A 20,391-nucleotide genomic window follows, 5' to 3' on the forward strand; every position below is an offset into this window, starting at 1 on the left:
TGTGGGCACTAAGAGGGCCTCTTTTAGCAAGTCCATTATGGGTTCGGCCAGATCCACAATGGGGCGACCGGATGGTGAGAGACGGGGCCCGACATATCTGGACGAAACCCCCCGGATTCGATCCCCAGAGCGGTAGGCCGCCACCTTGACCGCTCGGCCATCCGTCCTCTATGACACAAATAATTGATAATAAACAATATTCTGTTTGGTTTATTAAAATTTTTCACATCTTATCAGAAAACACTTTACACATACAAAATTAATATTTACTCAAGCCTATATTTAAATAGATATAGAAAAATTAATCACCATTATTTTACGAAAAGATAAACATCTTAACATTTTTATATTTATTAATACATATTTTAACTATATAATTATTAATTTATGTATTATAAGATAATTTATTTTGCGAAAATATTTATTCTCTTCAATAATGTCTATGGCAACGACCAGTCGGAAGTCGGCTTTCGGAGGAGTGGACGGACTTTGAAACTTAAAATGACTTAAAAAAAACGTCACGGATGTAAATATACTTTAAAAACTTTTTTTTAACGCCAATAATATTAAGAAAATTAGAAAATCCAAGGAAAATATGGAATCGCGGCTAAGGTAATCTCTCTCTATGTTCAATTTATGTAGTGTAATGCACGTTAAGGTACTATCAAGCTGTACAGATGTTTCTTTTTAATCAATTACATGTAAGCATGTCGATTACGGTGCGGTTATCTCCATTGAATTTAATGTAAAATCCCGTTGCAAAATTAATCAATTTTTAACATCTTACTGAGATTATAACCTGAAACAGATGGTAAGTTTTCTGTAAACTGGTTGTGGATGCGAAATTTTATTTTCTGGGAGCTATATCCCGCCAATGGTCACGTGCAGACACCATCGGTTCTGATCTTGTTACTTCTATGGGCATGGTCTACGGCTCTGATGAGGTCTGGACCTCACCGTTTGGAGCTTTGTTAGTAACCGGTTGTAGCGGCCGGATGGCCAAGCAATCAAGGTGGCAGCCTACTGCTCTGGAGGACCCGGGTTCGAATCTGAATGGGGCGAAAAATCTCCAGGAATTTTTCGGGGGGTGGTCCGTTCGGATATGTCGGGCCCCGTCCCTCACCATCCGGCAGCCCCATTGTGAGCCTGGCCAAACCCATAATGTGCTTGCAAAAGAGGCCCTCTTAGTGCCCACAGGGTGGAAAGAGTTAAAAAAAAAAAAAAAAAAAGTAACCAGTTGTATGTAATTTACCTAAATGTATTTTTTACTTTATTTCTTTAATTTGTTTTGACCTTTTTTTTTTTATTCTTATTCTTAACGATTCTTCGATCGTTTCGACAATTATAATTTGTGGAACGTTTTTACTTGCTCTCCAGGAGGGGACGGGCGTTTTGTTTGCCTCCGGTGCGGACGCCCGTGGGTTCGTCTTTGGCTCAGACAAGTGGCGGTGCGTTGTGGTTTTGTGAGACTCGGGCAAATTTGAATTGGGGCCCCGCGTATGATGTCGACTTCGGACATTTTTCTTCGAGAGAAATACTTTCGTATAAAAGACCGGTTCGGTTCTCCCTGTTTTGTGGGCCTTCGACAATTGCCCTTTTTTTTTGTGGGATAATGTGCCGCCGTCGATAAGGTTCCGACGGCATCGTTCGGAATTGCACTTGTATTCAATAGAGGATTGTATATAATTTACCTAAAAGTGCTTTTTACCCAGATTTCTTATGAAATTTAATTTGCTTTATGTTCAATATAATAGCTTTCAAAATGTTAACAGTATGTGTCAAACATCCACATATATGTGAATGCATAAATAGGAATACTGTGGATATAAACAAACTTCTACCCACCCATTTATGCATGTATAAATGGGTGGGTAGAAGTTAGTTTTAGATAATTGATTTATATATAATACAAGTATATAAATAAATGACCTAAAAGTAATTTCTACCCACCTATATCTATATTACTGTAAATTGTAAAATATATTTATTGATATTTCCTGTAATAATTGGAAAATATAAAAAGAAGGAAATATACTTTATACAATAATAAATTATATTTTATTGTACTTTATAATAATTTTTTTCTTTTGATAATAGTAATAACATTTCTGAAATTTTTTAATAATATGTGATGATGTTATACTGCTAGAAAGTAATGTAATCTATGTATTTTTTTTTTTAAAACAATACTTTTTCTTATTACAGAAAAATAACATTTTAAAAATTTTCTGATAATGAATAAGTTAACTTTAAAGCTATTCTGTTCCATTTTATTAAACTAGATATATGTCTTTTAGATGAGTCAGTTGTGAATATCCGTTATTTTGTTAAGTGTTTTCAAGAAAATAAATTCTTGTGAATATGTGAAAGTTAATTCTGTTCTGTAGGCAAGAATTTTTTACTAGAATGTCATTTTTATTATATTTTTTGGAAATTAAAGACTTAGTTTTTCATATTCTAACCGATTATTTAGTAATTACCAAGTTTGTGCTTTATACATTGCTTATTACTCAGATATTTTCTATATTGGATGGCTGAAGCAGTAAAAGACCTTCCTGCCAGTTTGAGAGTTTCAAGTTTGAATTTGAGTTGACTTAAATTTTTATGGATGCTTCACCAGATATATTAGGCTTTATTTCTTACCATCCAGTTGTCTAAATTGCAGATTTTTCCAAGGCAATATTAAGCACTTTTGAGACATTTGATCCAATTTATTTAGAGGTATTGTGTACAGTAGATATAGATAAGTTATAGATACAGGGCAAAAATATAAGTAGCAAGCAGTAAGATGAGACCCAAAAAGGCAAGGCCTCAACCGCGACCAAGTTTACCCATATGTTAATGTGACTTTTATTTTTATTTTTTTAATATTTAGATCAGCGCTGTCCAACTTATCATAGCCCGCGGGCCATATTTTCTTCACCAAACATTTCGGGGGCCAAGAAGGTTGGTGATGGCTAATTGGTCGGCTGGGAATCACGCCACATGACATTTGCATAGTGCTACGGTTCAATAAGCACTAATTGGTCAGCGAGTCCGATGTTGACGCTATAAAAAGGCGACAGTTCGACACACCGGATATACGTCACTCTCGTCTAAGTTCGACTTGGGAATTTTTTTGTTCAATAATAAATGTGAATTCTTATTCCTGGAAAAAATAAGACCTAGCGCATTTTTCAGAGCAAAAATTAATATAAGACACTGTCTTATTTTCGGGTAAACACGGTAGTAAAATAATTTTAATATTAATAATAATAATTTAGTAACATAAATTTATTCATAGTAAAATGTACTCGCGGGCCGTAAAAATTATTTGGCGGGCCGTATACGGCCCGCGGGCCGCCAGTTGGACAGCGCTGATTTAGATTATTGAAATAATATTGTGAATTTCATATTTTATTAAAACTATTTCTCTGTGGAAACATATTGTAGGTCTTAATTATATGTTGTGGAGTCCTGAAATACTTATTCTGCACCTCAGAAATCAATGCATAACGGACAAAACATCTATCTATTTAATAATGAGTTGTAGTATTCAATTTTTTATGATAATATCCATTTTGAATACTTGTTCCTTATCAATTTTCATTTATCAAGTGCTGAAAATTTTATTACAAATATTAAATTAATTTATTTTGAAATTAAGAGAATTACAATAGTTCTAATCTATCTGATCATAGTTTGATCTAAGAACAAATAGTATAATAAGTGCTGGAAGAAATCTTACTTTGAAAGGCATACTTTGATATAGGTTTAAAGTAAGCAATACTAAAATCCATTGTGTTTGTTATAGTGGATTTTGTACTTGATAGGCTGAGATCCAAAAGTACTGTTAATTAGATTGTTTTTGGTGTCTAAGAAAACGAAAAAGTATACATGTTAAGGTCATTTTATGGATAAATTTATTAACTTGTTAACACATCTTATGGCTTTATCCAATAATAATATTGTGTCAGTTTATATCAAGCAATATTTGGCTGTAATCAGTACTAATTCATTTATAGTTTACTCAAATATGCATACTTAGAATTTGTTAAGTGATTGGATGATTTTATAGTGATTACATAGGGATGTATCCTAAGATAACTAACTGGAATTTACATAATTTCAGATTGCATTTAATTTGAATCAGGAAATATGGTCTGATTTTCAAAGTATTAATTTATTTTGTTTGATTATTGAAGTTTTTAACACTAATAACTTTAATAATTAGAACCTTGATTTAGATTTGATTAATTTGATTTAAAAGGATGATTTTATAAATTCGTCGTACATCGTCATAATTTTTATTCTGAAATTAGGATGCATTACACAAACTGTTATTATAATGACTTATTTAAGAAGGATAATAACTGTTTTCAGGTTACACAGCTTGCAAAAATGGAACATTCTTTCAAGCTGTATAGTATTTATGCTAATTTTTTAAGTGATTCACTTTTTGAAAAACCACAAATATTTATTTGATTAAAACTTTGCTGGTTTATGAAGACAGTTACTTTAATTGAATTTAGATTATTATTTATGCAAAAAAAAAAATAAACTAAACTAAAAATATTTATTACGAAACAGTCTTGGCTTTGGATCAATCATAAATGATGATATGTGGTTTTTGATGAATTTTAACACTCCTCCCTTGTCATGTGTCACATTTTTCTCAAACTCCCTTTAAAATCATGTCACATCAGTCACAACCCCCTCTTTTTTTTAAAAAAGTACAACAATCAGAAGTAGAATTTAGTTTAAGAAATTTTATTTACAAAGTAAATATCAAATAGCTTATTCTAAAATTTTTTTCACTTCCATGCACTAGTTAAGTGTTCTGCTATTAATACTATACCAAGAGGTGGTACTTCAGTTTCTGTATCAGCACTTTCAGAGAGATTTTCCATGTCAATAAATTCTTTGTCAATCCGTTTGATATCTTTCACAGAGTCTTGCACAATCTTCACCATGAACTCCTCTGCCTTGTTGAAATGGTAGCAAGTCCAAAGAAAATTATGAAATAAGATATTTTATGTACAACTCATCGTGCTGATCAAATTTTCTCCAATACAGTTTTGGCATTTTTATTCCCAAGCAAATGCCCATAGTCTCTATAGGAGTTTTACAATATCGTTATTGAGAGTTGCAGAATAAAAGAGCAATGCACATATGATTTTATTATGCAAGATCCACCAATAACTTAAAATGTGTATTTAGTAAACAGTGACATCACACTACGCTAAACCCCTCCCCCTGTCTCGTCACAAATTGTCATGTTTCTTAAACTCCCTATCCCCCTTGGGGTGTGACATTGTTTACGGACAGCCTCCCATTTCAGGCCATTTTCAACAAAAATTAAATCAAGTATGAAACAGAATTAATAAAGAACATTTTAATAATAACATTGTGGATTTTGGATTTATAGAATAAGAATTAAACATAAAATCTAACAACAATATCTATTTCTGAATTTAAAACTATAACAAGTAAAATAGCGAAGCCATTCTTGGGATGAGACTATGTCTCGGAGAGTGCAAGCAATGCATGCACAAATCTCGAACTCGCGCCTGTTCGTAGAAACAGTCTCAGCATTTTGTATTTTATTTTGACCCGGTTCTCGGCCCCCGACTACTTACAAGTCTGGTTTATTTTATGTGTGCATGATTTGGGCACCAAATACAGTAGATCCCCCTATAAAACCGTTTCCTATAGTTATGATTCCTATAAAAATTGTGGCAGTATCCATAAACAACGGTAAAAATAACTCCTATAATACGTAAAACGTCATCGGGCAGCCGAACTACTTTCCCGCCGTCCGTAGCGTGGCGCTACGGACGTTTAGGCGGATAAATTGAGTTTAGTATCGTCTGTTCATATAATTATATATAAATTAGGTACTGTACATATAATTATATATTAATTATATATAAATTAGGTACTGTATATATAATTATATATTAACTTAATTTATTGTAACTTTATTATAATTAAATATATATTTTTCGCCGTCTAGCGTCACGCTACGGCGAGTTAGGCGACCTATCGTCTGTTTAGTACTGTAATTTTATACATTTCTTGTGAAAGAAACATTTCTTATTTAACGGCCATAAAAATTATTTATATTAATGATGTCTCCAAAGGTCAACGAAGTTTTCGCAGAAAAATAATATCAGAAATCGCGGCCGCAATTTGATGCGCTGTTCCGCGACGAAACCAAGCTTTAGCAACGGGCGTAGTCGAACGGTACACACTCGGTAAGCAATCCTACAATTTTTTGTTTATAACGTAGTTTATACGGATTATTTTCAAAAAAATATACGTATTTTGGAAATGTTGAGTCGAATTAGTCTAGAATCGATTAATTTTATGAAAGAAAACCTTTCAAACAGCCGTAGTCCGTAAACTATGATTCCTACAAAATTGATTCATAAAGAACGGAACGTATCTACCGTCTTATAGGGGGATCTACTGCACTCTATGCCAAATTGCACCTCCTGATATATACTCTTTCATGCCTCTAAGGTGTGCAGCCATTGACAGCAGCATGATTTTAGAGATGAGACTTAGTTGTGTCAAAAATATATAATTAATTTAATTTTCTGAGTATATTATAACCCATTGGTTGTATGTGTTTTAAAGCCAGTTTGAAAGTAGATATAGGTTATGTATTCTAACAGTTTTTGCAGGTTATATGCAGGAAATTACAGTTATAATAATAGAAAATGAATTATGATGATGTTGATAATGATAAATAATTTATACTACAAAAAATAAATAAAAATTGCAGGTTACTGATATACTGGAATGTCTGAAGTTATAAAACATTCCAAATTTCTAACTTTCTAAACCTAACTATTAAAAATGCTGTAATGGAGTAAACATATACAAATCACACTACTAAAAAGCAAATGATTCTATACAAAATTTATAATTTAAAAAATTTATATAAACTATTGCTTAGCGGTGACATCTGAAAATTTAAATTTTGTGGGCTCACTCCGAAGACAAATATTTAGTTTTAAAGTGCTTATGAATTGATTTTATGGTTTGGTTCATATGTACAGATCCGCCATAGATTTTCTATTACCATTGTTTCGAAAGCCTTTACAGATTAAAGGGTTTTCTGCACTAAAAGAGTCATGCAATAATAACTCAACAATAACTCCTAGATCACTAATTACAATTTTCTAAAACTCTCTATGGACTTCTAGAAACTTCAATTAAACATATATTAAGTTTGGATTGTGTTTTTGTGTGATGCTACCGATACTTTAATTATCATTCTTAAAGCCAAAGCTAAGGTTAAATGCAAATAAAATGAGTAAAATGTGTAGCATAATGGTATCATCAGCAATTACAATGTAAACATATCAGTTGAACATGTTGCATGTAATGCCTTTTTCGAGTATTTGTTAAACAATAGTAAGAATTTTAAATGCCATTTTGTAATTTTGTTTGCATTAAAAGAAGTTTCAGACCATTATGTGGAAAATCAATTATGAACTCATATTTACTCCATTAAATCACTTTCACTATTCCAGGTTAAGCTACAAATTTTCGAATTGTATTTATAAATGTTTCATAATAAATATTTTTTGTTTTCTAAAGCAATCAGTTTTTTTATTATTATTATTACTGCTATTATTCTTTCTAAGGAAAACTGTTTGTTAAATTTTTATCAAATGAAGTGAAAAAGTTTCTGATATATAAGAGATATTACACAAAATATTTTATTTTGTGTAATATCTCTTTCAAGAAGAACAATACTCGTTTATTCCTTAGCAGTTTTATCATATTAATTTTAGCAATAAAATTATAAAGATTATGATAAAATTGCCAGATAATAAATTTATTACGAAAGAGAATAACGACAAAACTGGATAATTCAGCCTTTAATATCTAGAAAAAAACAAAAAATATTAGTGAATAAATGTTTTAAATATTAAAACTATTATTATGAAAAGCAGGATATTGTAAGATTAATAATTGTAGTAAATGTTCTTTCGTATTTTTAAAATCGAATACTGTATATAATTGGTTTACATTTGATATTACATATATTTTTAAATGCTGTTAATATGCATATGATTCAAAGCTTAAAAATTTATTTTAATAATAATATTAGATTAATTTTTCTCTCTTAGTTGCAGCTATTTAATTAAAAGCTCATAAATTAGTGAACGTAAAATAAATAAAATTTTAAAATTATAATTTGGTTTTCCAACACTGAAGTTTATTAAAAATAAAGTCATCTGAAGCTTTTATTTGAATTTTTTTTTTTATTTTTACACGTAATACAGAGATGTAGCAAGATAGCTTATGCTCTAAAGGATGTTATAATATCCTAACAGATAGTAAATTAAAAAATTGTCAGCAAAAAGCATAAAATCTATTAATATTGAATGAGAGAAAGAATTGAGAGGGAATTGATAAATTTATATACAAACACTATGAATTGTATGAGAAGTGCTTGAACCTAGGAAAAATGTGGCTAAAGTGGATGAATATTTGAAGAGAAAGAAGGAATTATGACATGAAAGAAATTCCTATTTCAAGGATAAATTAAAATCTTCCATATGGTTGATGCAAATTCCAAGATTGGAATGATGCATGATGTTATCTATGCATTAATATTGAAATTATTAAAAGGTTGCTGCTTTAATTATCATTTGTACATGCTCTTAAAACTCACACAGTTATATATATATAGGCTATATATTGTCTCCTAACACTGAAAATCCATAATATGCTTCTTTTGGTGAATGCCAAAAAAGTATTGACATCGAGTTTGGTATTATACTGAACTTGCTGATAAGGGGAACCTGGGAAGTTGTCATCACCGATTTTGATTAAATTTTGTGGACGAGTAGTATTTACTTGTACTTAAACGCCACCAAAGCTGCAGGATTCATTATTCAGGTATTCTCAAGAAAATCGTGATTAAAGTTTTTCTAGAACTATTAATAATGGTTCGGTGCACAATGCACAAATAATCATTGCTACTTCATTTGCATAATCTTTACATTTTGTTTTAATAAAAGGCTGGAAAACAAACTTCATTAATGTTTTTGAAATTATTTCTTTCACATATTATTTGAGACAAAAACAATGCATATTTTAACATGTCACAAAAACTGGTGTGCTCAACTTGTTGTGAATTAGTGTATTTTAATAGCATCTTCACAACTGGCTATTTCTCTATTGGTTTTAAGGAGATAACTATAGCACACTAGTGCTCATTAATGCCTTAGGAATATCCATATCTCACAAACCAAACATAGTATAAGTCTTCTATAAATATTTATTTGGCATGCTTAATGGTTTTATTTATACTGTCCATCATTGGGTTCACTGGTGAATGAAAAGAGAGAATCCTAGCTGTCAACTTTGGTCGGTTTCTCTTTCTACATCAAAGGGACTCTCCCAATGAACTCCAGTGGTGCCTTGACCTCTCCAGGCAGAAAGCATAATCATCTTTGTCTAGTTTTCTTTCCTGAATAGATTAGGAAAGAAAACTTGACCTATCTACTTACTAATATATTATATACATTATATATATATTTTTTACTGCAAAGAGCATTTTTGGTGTTGACTTGCTTATTATAGTATCTTCCGATCCTTACATATGAATTGTAATTTAGTAAATGTATTGATATGTGTAGTATGAGAGCCTACATTACATTAAAATGTTATTATAATGTATTTATATGTATTTTCTAAATTTGGAGAGATCAAATTAATAAATAAATTTTCAACGACTTTAAAAACTACACATAACACTGTACAAACAACTAATCATGCTACACCATTAACATGTAAATGATGTTTTTGCATAGGTATTAATATAATGTTCTAGAAAAACTTTAATTGCGATTTTCTCGAGAATGTCTGAATAGAGGGTCCTGCGGCTTTGGCAGAGTTTAAGTACAAATAAATACTACGTGTTCGCAAGATTTTGTCAAAACTGGTGATGACAATCTCCTGTGTTTCCTTGTGAGCCATTCTTGCACAGAGGGGTGCCAGATAAACAGTAGAGTATAGGTTTATAAGCTGTCTAAAAACAATGAATGATGTAACCTCTCATCCTTTGGTACTGATTTTTTGGAGGAAGATGGCATTTTGGGCAAACAGTATAATATGCTGACATTTAATTCTGTATACAGAAATGAAACAAGTAAACAGAAAAGCAGGATGTGTGACATGACTAATATTTTTATGGAAATAAAAATGCATAGGCAATCACACTTTAAGATTATGCAGATAATTGAGATGCTGGATTAACAAGAGAGTACTGTATGTGAGAAATATTAAAAATACTTTTATTTGAGATTTAGATCTTATTAGCAATAATAAAAAATTAGAATTATATCTTTGAGACAAAATTGAATTAAAATGATGTGAAATGTGCTATTTATTACTGAATATGAAATTTTAAATATTTATAAAAAATTTGAGTTTGAATACGAGTTTTTAATTTACCTTAATTACCGACAAAAATACTTTAAAATTATATTAACAAGTGCAATTATTTTTTTTTAGAGAAAATCCAAAACGAGTTTTTGAATGTTTCTGTGAAGTAGTCATTCCATCTTCTAGTAATGAAAGTAAGTATATAATAATTTTCAGAAGTTATTATAAAATTGCATAAATATAAAATATTCTTATTTTTTAATAATATATTAAGATAATAAAATTTCATGTTAATAAAAGAAAAAATATATCTTTATCATATTGAGATAATATACTTAACTTCTTATTGACGAGATAATACATAGGAATAGTCTGTTAATAAGATTGTCATTCAGATAGCTCTGTTTACTCTAAACTATTTGATTGGAAGTTTATATAGTTACAATTTATAATTCATACGTATATAAATCTTTAAGAAGATTAAATATTGGAAATATGCACTTTTGTTATTTGTTTTGATTCATCTGAATTCATGTGATCAGAATGGTTTAGGAATTTTTAATTTTTAAATATGGCTTGAAGAGAAATATGATGGGATTCTTTTTAAAATGCTTGAAACTATCTTGATCTGTTTTTACAGGAATAATAATCTTCATGAAGTTATTTTTGACATTATATTTTTGTCTGTTTTAAAGATATAAAATTAATTCCATATGGAATGTTCACTAATAAATCAAAGGTAAATTAATTTTTTTATACAAACATCTGTAAACCCGATATATTTGTAATAAGCCAAACGACTCCAGATAACTTCGGACTACTTTCCATGATCATATTTAATTAATTTCTAAATAATTTGTCCTAGAGGGCAGCATTAGGTGCCATCTCATATTAAATTTAATAGTAAAAATTATTTAATTAAATTATAATTATTTTGGAAGAAAAGAATTGACCTGGAGCAGGACTTTAACCCACAACTCCTGTTTACCATGTGGATGTGTTGCCAATTACACAACTTGAGACTCCAGTCCAATTTCCTTTTCCAGATATATTTAAGTATGTTATAACCATCCTCGGTTACATATGGTGCTGACTGGGGACACCTTTAGTGTCCATGTCNAATGTATTTTTTTTTTTTTTTACTTTCTTGGATGTTATATATAACAGAGGGAAAGTATGCTGATCGGTCAAAAAATGACTCCCTCGTTTTTACATTTTTGGACTTAGGAGCAAGAAATGCAAAAAAAAAAATTTGGGGGGTTTTTTTCTGTATGTGTGTGGGGGACATGATTTCATTTATCCTGTTTGAAGCTTAATAACTTCTGTACTTTTCGTAAAAATTTCTGAAATTTTTCAGGGGAACTTTGTTTATTATGGAATTGATGCTATTGAATTTTGGTGATCAAAGGTTGAGGGAATGGGGAGATAAAGGGGGTCATGTGTATCTCCATTAGGGTCTAACTTAACGACAGTTTTACTTGTTATTAGCATTTATAATCTTTTTCATAAAACTCATCCTCAAAATTAAGTTTTTTGCTATTTTATAATAGTTAAAAATATAAAGTCTTTAATAAAATTTCATAACAGATGGTATTACCAAATGCTCCAGGAAGGTTAACCTTTGTACAGTGGGTTAGTCAGCTATGGTGCTATTACAATGTAGTGGAGAATAAATGTGGGAAATTTTTAAAGAATTTTTCCATGCGTTTTTCTCGTTACCGTTTCAGAAAAAATTTTTTAAAGTTATATCTAATAAAGAAAAATCTTTTTTATTGTCAAATAATTCCTTCTTTATGTGAATTTTTTCGCCGTGGTTTTTGGTTAGTTATCGTCGATATCCGCAAAATTCTTTTGCGGATATAGATGATGTTCTCCAGTATCATTTGATTTCTATGTTTTACAGTACAGTAAAATTAAATCATTTTTCTATATTCACATTTTATTTTACTTTTTAAATTATTCAGTGTTTTAGTTTTCAACATAATAAATAAGAAAAAAAATATAAAAGTGATGAATGATGATAAAAGATGGAAAAGATAATAGATTTAGGAACAAAACTAATAATAATACATGAAATGGTAAAAACATTGGCAAGTATGGAGAATGATTTTATATTTATTCTGTTGTAGAATCTTCATCAGTTTAAGAGAAACAAATCACAAGAAAATAACTATCAGTTATATATTTGGTCCCTTCAAATGAAACAGAATGTAATAGCAACACAGTAATATTGTGGGAGAGTAGATTGCTGCTGTACAGGGGGACGGGGTGGGGTGTACAGTACCTCTGAATGAGTGAGCAAGTTGTTCAGTAATTGCGTATACTGTTGTTAATCCGTTCATGTACAGTACCCATACTATAAATCATATTCTTGCATTGGATGTCTGAGTCTATGTTTCATTTGATAGAACCAAATATTTTCTGTTGTGTATATATAAAAATAGAAGAAATGGATAATTGACAGATACAATATAAGTATATATTTATACAGAAATAAATTATGTTGCAGATTAAAGAGATTATGTCTTTTGAGAATTAATTGAAAAATATTTTGAATTATTATTTTAATGTTAAAGCTTTAAGTTAAATTAACTAACTATATATCTATTCACCAAAAACCTTTTATTAATTAGCTATAATTTAAATTTAAATTAAGTCTGAATTTTGTAAGTTATATGTTTGATTTTGTAAAATTATGTTAAAATTAAGTACAAATTTATAAACGTAAATTATTACGTATGTATGTAAATTCATAACTGTGTAAAAATTATAATTATATTAAAATTATGACATCAATTAAATTAAATTTTTATATGATCATAAAAAAACTGATCATTTTTAAATTACTTTATATAATTTATTGTAAGTTGAGCAATATTAGAAGTTTAAAAAGTTGTTTAATGTCATTAAATTAATGTTAAATTTAGAATGAAGCAGTCAGGTATTTCTTTCAAGTTGATTTAGTACAAGGACAACAAGAGTTTATACATTGATGAATACAGTTTACTTAAAATAAGCATTTTTAATTGAATAGTAAAATTAAATAAACAAAATTAAATGAAAAATTACAATGAATTAATATTCGTTTAATCAAATACTAATCAATTATAATCGTTCACTTAATTTTGTTTCATTAAATCTTATTTTAAGTTTATTTTTTATCATTTTATCATCTCATTTTTACTAAAAAAAATGTATATTTTCATTATTTAGCATTTCCTATGAATTGAATCTGCAATTATTTAGAATAAAATATGTTTGTAAACACAAAAAAATTAAATATCACTTATACAGATTTTATTGTATAAGCAATATAATTTAATTTCAAGAATTAAATGAAGAATAAAAAATTCTCCATTAATTGGATTTTTTTAAATTAATTTATTAAATTAATAATGTATAATGTAGTCCTTAAGTCATTTAACCATTGTAAAAGTTAAATTGGGATCTTATTTATATTATTGCTTAAAAGCACTTAAGTCATATACAGAGTTAATCGAGTTTAGAGTCACTCTGTAATTAATTAAATTAATAATAATTAACTATCGTTTACTTAAGCAGTTTTTGTTATGCTTAATTTTTTAATATAAAATTAACTATTTTTATCCGTTCAGATTGAATAAAATTATTTAAATATTAATTAAAGTTCAGACTAAAGCTTTAAGTGACATTTTGCCAATATTTCTATTCTGAGAAGGTTACTTTATTTTAAGAGTATTGTGATTTAAATCATTTTATTCATTTATTTAGAATACTTGTGAAATAGTGATACGTGTTAGAATTGAATTCGTGATCTTCCCCTAATCAGTTGATTTAAGAGGGGGGAAGTGATTTTTGAAATGGTCATTTGTAGTATGTCTGATATGATATATAAGTCAAAATATTTATGTAGAAATGTATTTTTTTTTTTTTTACTTTCTTGGATGTTATATATAACAGAGGGAAAGTATGCTGATCGGTCAAAAAATGACTCCCTCGTTTTTACATTTTTGGACTTAGGAGCAAGAAATGCAAAAAAAAAAATTTGGGGGGTTTTTTTCTGTATGTGTGTGGGGGACATGATTTCATTTATCCTGTTTGAAGCTTAATAACTTCTGTACTTTTCGTAAAAATTTCTGAAATTTTTCAGGGGAACTTTGTTTATTATGGAATTGATGCTATTGAATTTTGGTGATCAAAGGTTGAGGGAATGGGGAGATAAAGGGGGTCATGTGTATCTCCATTAGGGTCTAACTTAACGACAGTTTTACTTGTTATTAGCATTTATAATCTTTTTCATAAAACTCATCCTCAAAATTAAGTTTTTTGCTATTTTATAATAGTTAAAAATATAAAGTCTTTAATAAAATTTCATAACAGATGGTATTACCAAATGCTCCAGGAAGGTTAACCTTTGTACAGTGGGTTAGTCAGCTATGGTGCTATTACAATGTAGTGGAGAATAAATGTGGGAAATTTTTAAAGAATTTTTCCATGCGTTTTTCTCGTTACCGTTTCAGAAAAAATTTTTTAAAGTTATATCTAATAAAGAAAAATCTTTTTTATTGTCAAATAATTCCTTCTTTATGTGAATTTTTTCGCCGTGGTTTTTGGTTAGTTATCGTCGATATCCGCAAAATTCTTTTGCGGATATAGATGATGTTCTCCAGTATCACATGATCGCCCTTGACGGGCATATCCGTCGATCACTGCAGAGTGGTTAAGCAACTCGTTTCTGGATTTTTTTATTAATATACTTGAGGTGTATTTCTGTTAATGTAGTACTCAAATTATAGTTACTAATTACAAAATTTACATTATTGATTTTGCAAAACGACATATTAATTTTATTATTATAAATAAATAAATCCATAAAGTATTTTTCACAAAATATTTTCATTATTAATTTTTATTAAATATTCTATTATAAAATTAACAATTATTATTGTCATAATTTTATGATATTTTTATAATTCTCTAAATAAGTGCAGTAATTACTTTTTTAAACCTTTAGAATTTAAATTATTTAAATATTTTATTTTGAAATAAATTTTTAGATTGCTGGATTTTGCAGAAGTTTCCTGATTCTTACAATAACGAGGTAAAGAAAAAAATATTTTTAAAGATTTAATCTATACATTTATTTTCTCAATGCATTTTAAGACTAAAATACTCTACATAAATAATTTTTTTTTTTTTTGTATTCTATTTTATTTATTCATTACATTTTTAACAAATATATAAAATTAATACAATTAATCTCTTAGTAAACATACACAGTACAATCTCAGGAAACTGGATTACTTGCTAGACTGGCACAGCCAGTAATATGGCTTAAGTGTCTTGTCTGTTGCATTTCTGTCCGCACTGGGACAGCAACAGGTCTGAACATTTTTTTAATGTACATACATCATGTGTTACATACACTAGATAGACTTAGTATGAAGAGTATTGGAGTTATAGAAAAAGACCGTAAATACTAAAACAGAGTTGATACTTTTATTCTAGATTAAATGCTTTTTAAGACATCAGTGTCTCATCATCAGATCCAAAACTTAGAAGAACATTGAATTCAAATAAAACTGGCGTTTTAAGAATATTCTAATTATATTGAAGAAATTTCACAACAATAATTAACATTATTAGAATATTAAGAATATTATTCTTAGACATCAGGTTTATTTGATAAATAATAAATATTAGATGATTGAGACACTTAATATTTGAAGACATAAATTTTAATTAAATTTATAGAATATAACAGCCAGAAAGTAAATTGTAATAGTGTAAATAAGTAATCAAAAACTTGCAAACACTGTAGAACAATATTACTTGTAGTGTATAGTTAAGTAATCTGACCGTAGCAGTATATAATTTCTAATTCTCTTTCATTGAACTAATTTGTTTTCCGAACTTGAAGAAGAATGTGTAACTAAAATATACTTTTATGTTTTAGTTTTTTTAGTCCATAGAGTCCATACATCATTTTTGAATCAAAATTGGTATTTTAAAGTGGAGTTCTGATTTGAAAAGTTTTATAAAATAATATATAAATTTTTATATTGAAACTATAAATAGAAAATCACTCAGTAGAGATGGTGCTTATGAATACCATAATTTTCCTTTAAAATTTAAAATGCATGATGTACAGATATATAAGGTTGTCAAGGTAAATCCAGAATTTCTTCGCAGGCAATCTTAAGCAGTCTTGGAGATAAAACTATTGACAAAAATACACGCATGCATCAAGTCACTCAAGAGGAAAGCACCAACCAGTCAACAACTGGGACCTGCTTCGATATGTTGCAAGAATATGATCAGAGAGCTGCAATACTGGAAATTCATCTTCACAAACTGTGACTCAGTTTGGCTATAAGAAAACACAAGTTTATGATTTAGCTAAGAAATTCAGGGAGTCTGACAACAAGGAAAATGTGACCCCTGATAGAGTAACTCACAGTATTTGTTCTGATCACTAGAGAAATGTGGGATTCATAGCCAAATTGAAGATGATTAAAAAGGATAGTTTGCATGAAGCAAGAGTGACCTTGCAAAAGAAATGGACATGCTGAGGTTGACAATTGGTATGTCAGTGTATGAGGACCTGCAATACTATTGTTTTGTCTTCAGGAGTCTCCAGCTCTTGACAGAAGAACAAGAAGGACTGAAAACTGAATGCTCTGCTGAATGACATCATGACAGTGCTGACTTTCTGAGGTTCATCTTGGATGAGAACTTTGTCCAGTATAGGAAGGTGAATCACCAAAATACTGCTGGATGCCAAAATGCCTCTGATGTGCCTACTGTCATGAAAATTTTTCTTTATTTTTGTTTGTTTTAAAATGTTACAATAATGAGAAGCTAGATTTAATAAATTTCTCACACATTTTAAAAGTAGTCTATGTTTCTGACGGCTTCCATACAAATGGATTCAGAAATGGATAGCTATTTACATAATAATATAAAGATATACACATTTTTTTGATGATACCAAATCCAGTAATCGTCATTGACTTTATACAATATTTCAAGTAAAGAATAGTAATTATCATTATATAAAATGAGAGAAGTTAATGAATTATAAAACTAAAACAAGGCTCAACTATGCTTACTAACTCTGAAACAAGTAGTCACTTCATAGCTTTTCTCCAAAAACTATGAAGTGACTACTTGTTTTTGTTTTTTCAGCAAGCTGTCTTTATATTTATGCCTAAATAAGAAAAGGTATACAAATAGGATGTGATAATAGAATATGATTGTGATAATACGCAATAATAGAAGATTGCAAATAATACAATCTTGTAAGATATTTTACTTCATAATGCTTGCTTCTACTTCTCAGGAAAAGTTGCCTTGACCAACATGTACGGTACAGTGTGAGACATATTTAGCCATGTTGGCTATATTCTTATTACAGAAAATAGTTAGTTTGTGATATTTTTGCCATAAGTAATGTATAAAACTGATTCGAGAGATTAAAACTATTAAATTTATTATTTAATACAGGATACTAAATTCATATTCAGTTTACTGTATTGGATGACCATGTAACTGTATAGGATAATCACTTCTGTTCTGATTGAGAATGTCCACGGTATTTCAAAGTTCTCTGCTGACTTTCAATCATTACATCATCAAGATATACAGGGGGTTTCAAAAATGCATGTAAAAAAATGGAGGGATTGTAGAGAAGTTAATTTCAAGTCAAGAACTTATTGCCAGTTTTTGATTCGAAGTGTTCTTTTTGTGTTGTTACAATCACATAACTAGGCAAAAAAAAACTCTTTGAAAATTCAGTTTTATTCACAAAACATTAAGAAAGCTTGCATAGCCAATGTTTTATTGATTGAGACCCAGTTTTATTTAATCAACGTCTGGTTTATGTGGGACATTTTGTAGTATAATTGTAGCCTGTAAATAATCCAGCTTTAAGTCTTTTACTAATTTGAATATTAGTGTATGGTTTATATTTGTGCATGTATATTTATACACACAATTCCAGGCAAATAAACTTTGTGATACCATGAGTTGGTTATTCTTGTTAATGCCCTGCTATGATTTGCAAAAAACACTTAAATCTTGAACATTAATATATCACAGACATTTGAAATTTATTTCTAATATTGTCAAGTCTACTCTGTGCAAGTAAACTTTTTTGTTTTATCATTCTGTATATTTAACTTATAAATAAATTTTGAAATAAGAAATTTTTAATTTTTTTACAATGTGCATTGAAAATTAATTTATTATATGAATTACAGGAAATGTTGAAGTCCATAATTGAATTTTCTTATCCTTGTGAATTTACAAAGTAAGTCATTTTAAAGCTTTATATTTTTATTATGCAATTATATATATATATATATATATATATACGTTTACTTCATTAAAAGTTCTTTTTGATAATTTAAAGTCACTTAAAAGTCAATTAACCAAGAAGTTCTTTGTTAACTACTTCAAAAAGTTTCAGTAATGGTCAAAAGACCTTAATGTTTAATTAAGCTATAAAAAAATTGATTTAATACTGTAATTTCGTAATAATTAATATACTTTTTCTAATGATTTCTTCAATTCAACAGAAACATTTTGAAAAATCAGTTTCTTTTAGAGATTGAAAATAGTTTCTTTGATACATCTTACACAAATTCTATTGATTCAAATGATTTTTCTTTAATATTGGAGCTAGTTTTTTAAAAGTGGTTCTGCAACCATTCTATTCTCCTGATCTAGCTTCTAGACTGGATTTCTGAGTGGTTAAAGTGGCAGTCTACTTCTTTGGGGGACCCGGGATCAAATCTGGATGGTCAAAAATCCCCAGAAATTTTTTGGGGGTGGTCCGTATGGATATATTGGGCCTCATATCTCACCACTCAGCTCACCCATTGCGGGCCTGGCCAAATCCATAATGGTATTACTAAAAAGTAGGCACTCTTAGTGCTCACAGGCTAGAAAGAAGTTTAAAAAAAAAGATCTAGCTACTAATGACTTTTTACTCAAAATTAAAAAGACAAAAAAAAAAGTTAAGAGGAAACTAGATTAAACTGATAGAATCTTATACAAGATAAATTGAAGAAAATGCTACAATTCCTTAAACTCATTTACCTAAATGTTTCTGAAATTATTGGAGAAAGTGTACATTGAAGCTCTGTGATTATTTTGCAAAAACTGATGCATTTCTTTGATAACTGTTGTATTAGGATAAAAACTACTTACATGTAGGGAACTCCTTCAAAAAATAAACGTGCATAAATAATGCACAGAATCGTAAAAGGTCAATACTTAATAACACATTACACCAAAGGTTTGCTTCTGTCTTTAAGCTGTTTTTCATTATTTGATTCCTAATCAGATAAATATAAACTCAAAAGTGGTGGGGATTGAATGCACTCTCTACAGGAACTGACTTTTATACATAGTAATCATATCGAAAATAAGTAATATTCTATGAAAAAACTTGTCATTTATTTTTTTTTTATCAGTATATTTTGAGAAAAATAAACTTACAGCACAAAATAAGTTACGTGTCTTCTATATTTCAAGAACTTCAGATATTAGAATTACTGACCCCAGTTTGGGAACATTATCCTTACATGTTTTTCATTTTTTTGATTCATCTGGAAGTTTTTAGAACGCATCTTGTAAGTCTTAGTAAATTGTAAATCTTGTCAAATTTGAAAATAGAAATATATATATATGTTCGAAATGCGGAAAAGCTTTCGGTTTTCCATCAAAATTAAAAGAACACGAGATTACTCATTCTGACGATAAAAATTATATTTGTTCCCAATGTCCGAAACGATATAAACATGAGAAGAGCTTAAAAAGACATACCAAACAAAGCCATCAAATAGTAATGGTAGGTAATACTATTTACAAAAAATAAAGACCATTTACAAAAAATATTATATATTTTTGAGTCTATCTTTTAACAATAATACTTATCATCTGCACATCGGATTTAACAAAATATCACGTACCTTAGAACCTTTAACCGATGCAAAATAAAAATTTAATAGTACA

The 20,391-nt window shown here is 29.0% G+C and overlaps 1 long non-coding RNA gene across 1 annotated transcript; it reads left to right on the forward strand.

The window, feature by feature from the left end:
* Window positions 1–461: 461 nt before the first annotated feature.
* On the forward strand, window positions 462–18,708 carry LOC111641282. The gene is made up of 4 exons (XR_002759382.1): window positions 462–612; window positions 10,522–10,586; window positions 15,429–15,472; window positions 18,633–18,708. It is a non-coding gene; the product is annotated as an uncharacterized LOC111641282 (long non-coding RNA).
* The last annotated feature ends 1,683 nt before the right edge of the window (window positions 18,709–20,391 follow it).

The sequence above is a fragment of the Centruroides sculpturatus genome, unplaced genomic scaffold, assembly GCF_000671375.1.
Source record: "Centruroides sculpturatus isolate CEXI.00-Female unplaced genomic scaffold, Cexi_2.0 scaffold1520, whole genome shotgun sequence".
Classification (NCBI taxonomy): domain Eukaryota; kingdom Metazoa; phylum Arthropoda; class Arachnida; order Scorpiones; family Buthidae; genus Centruroides; species Centruroides sculpturatus.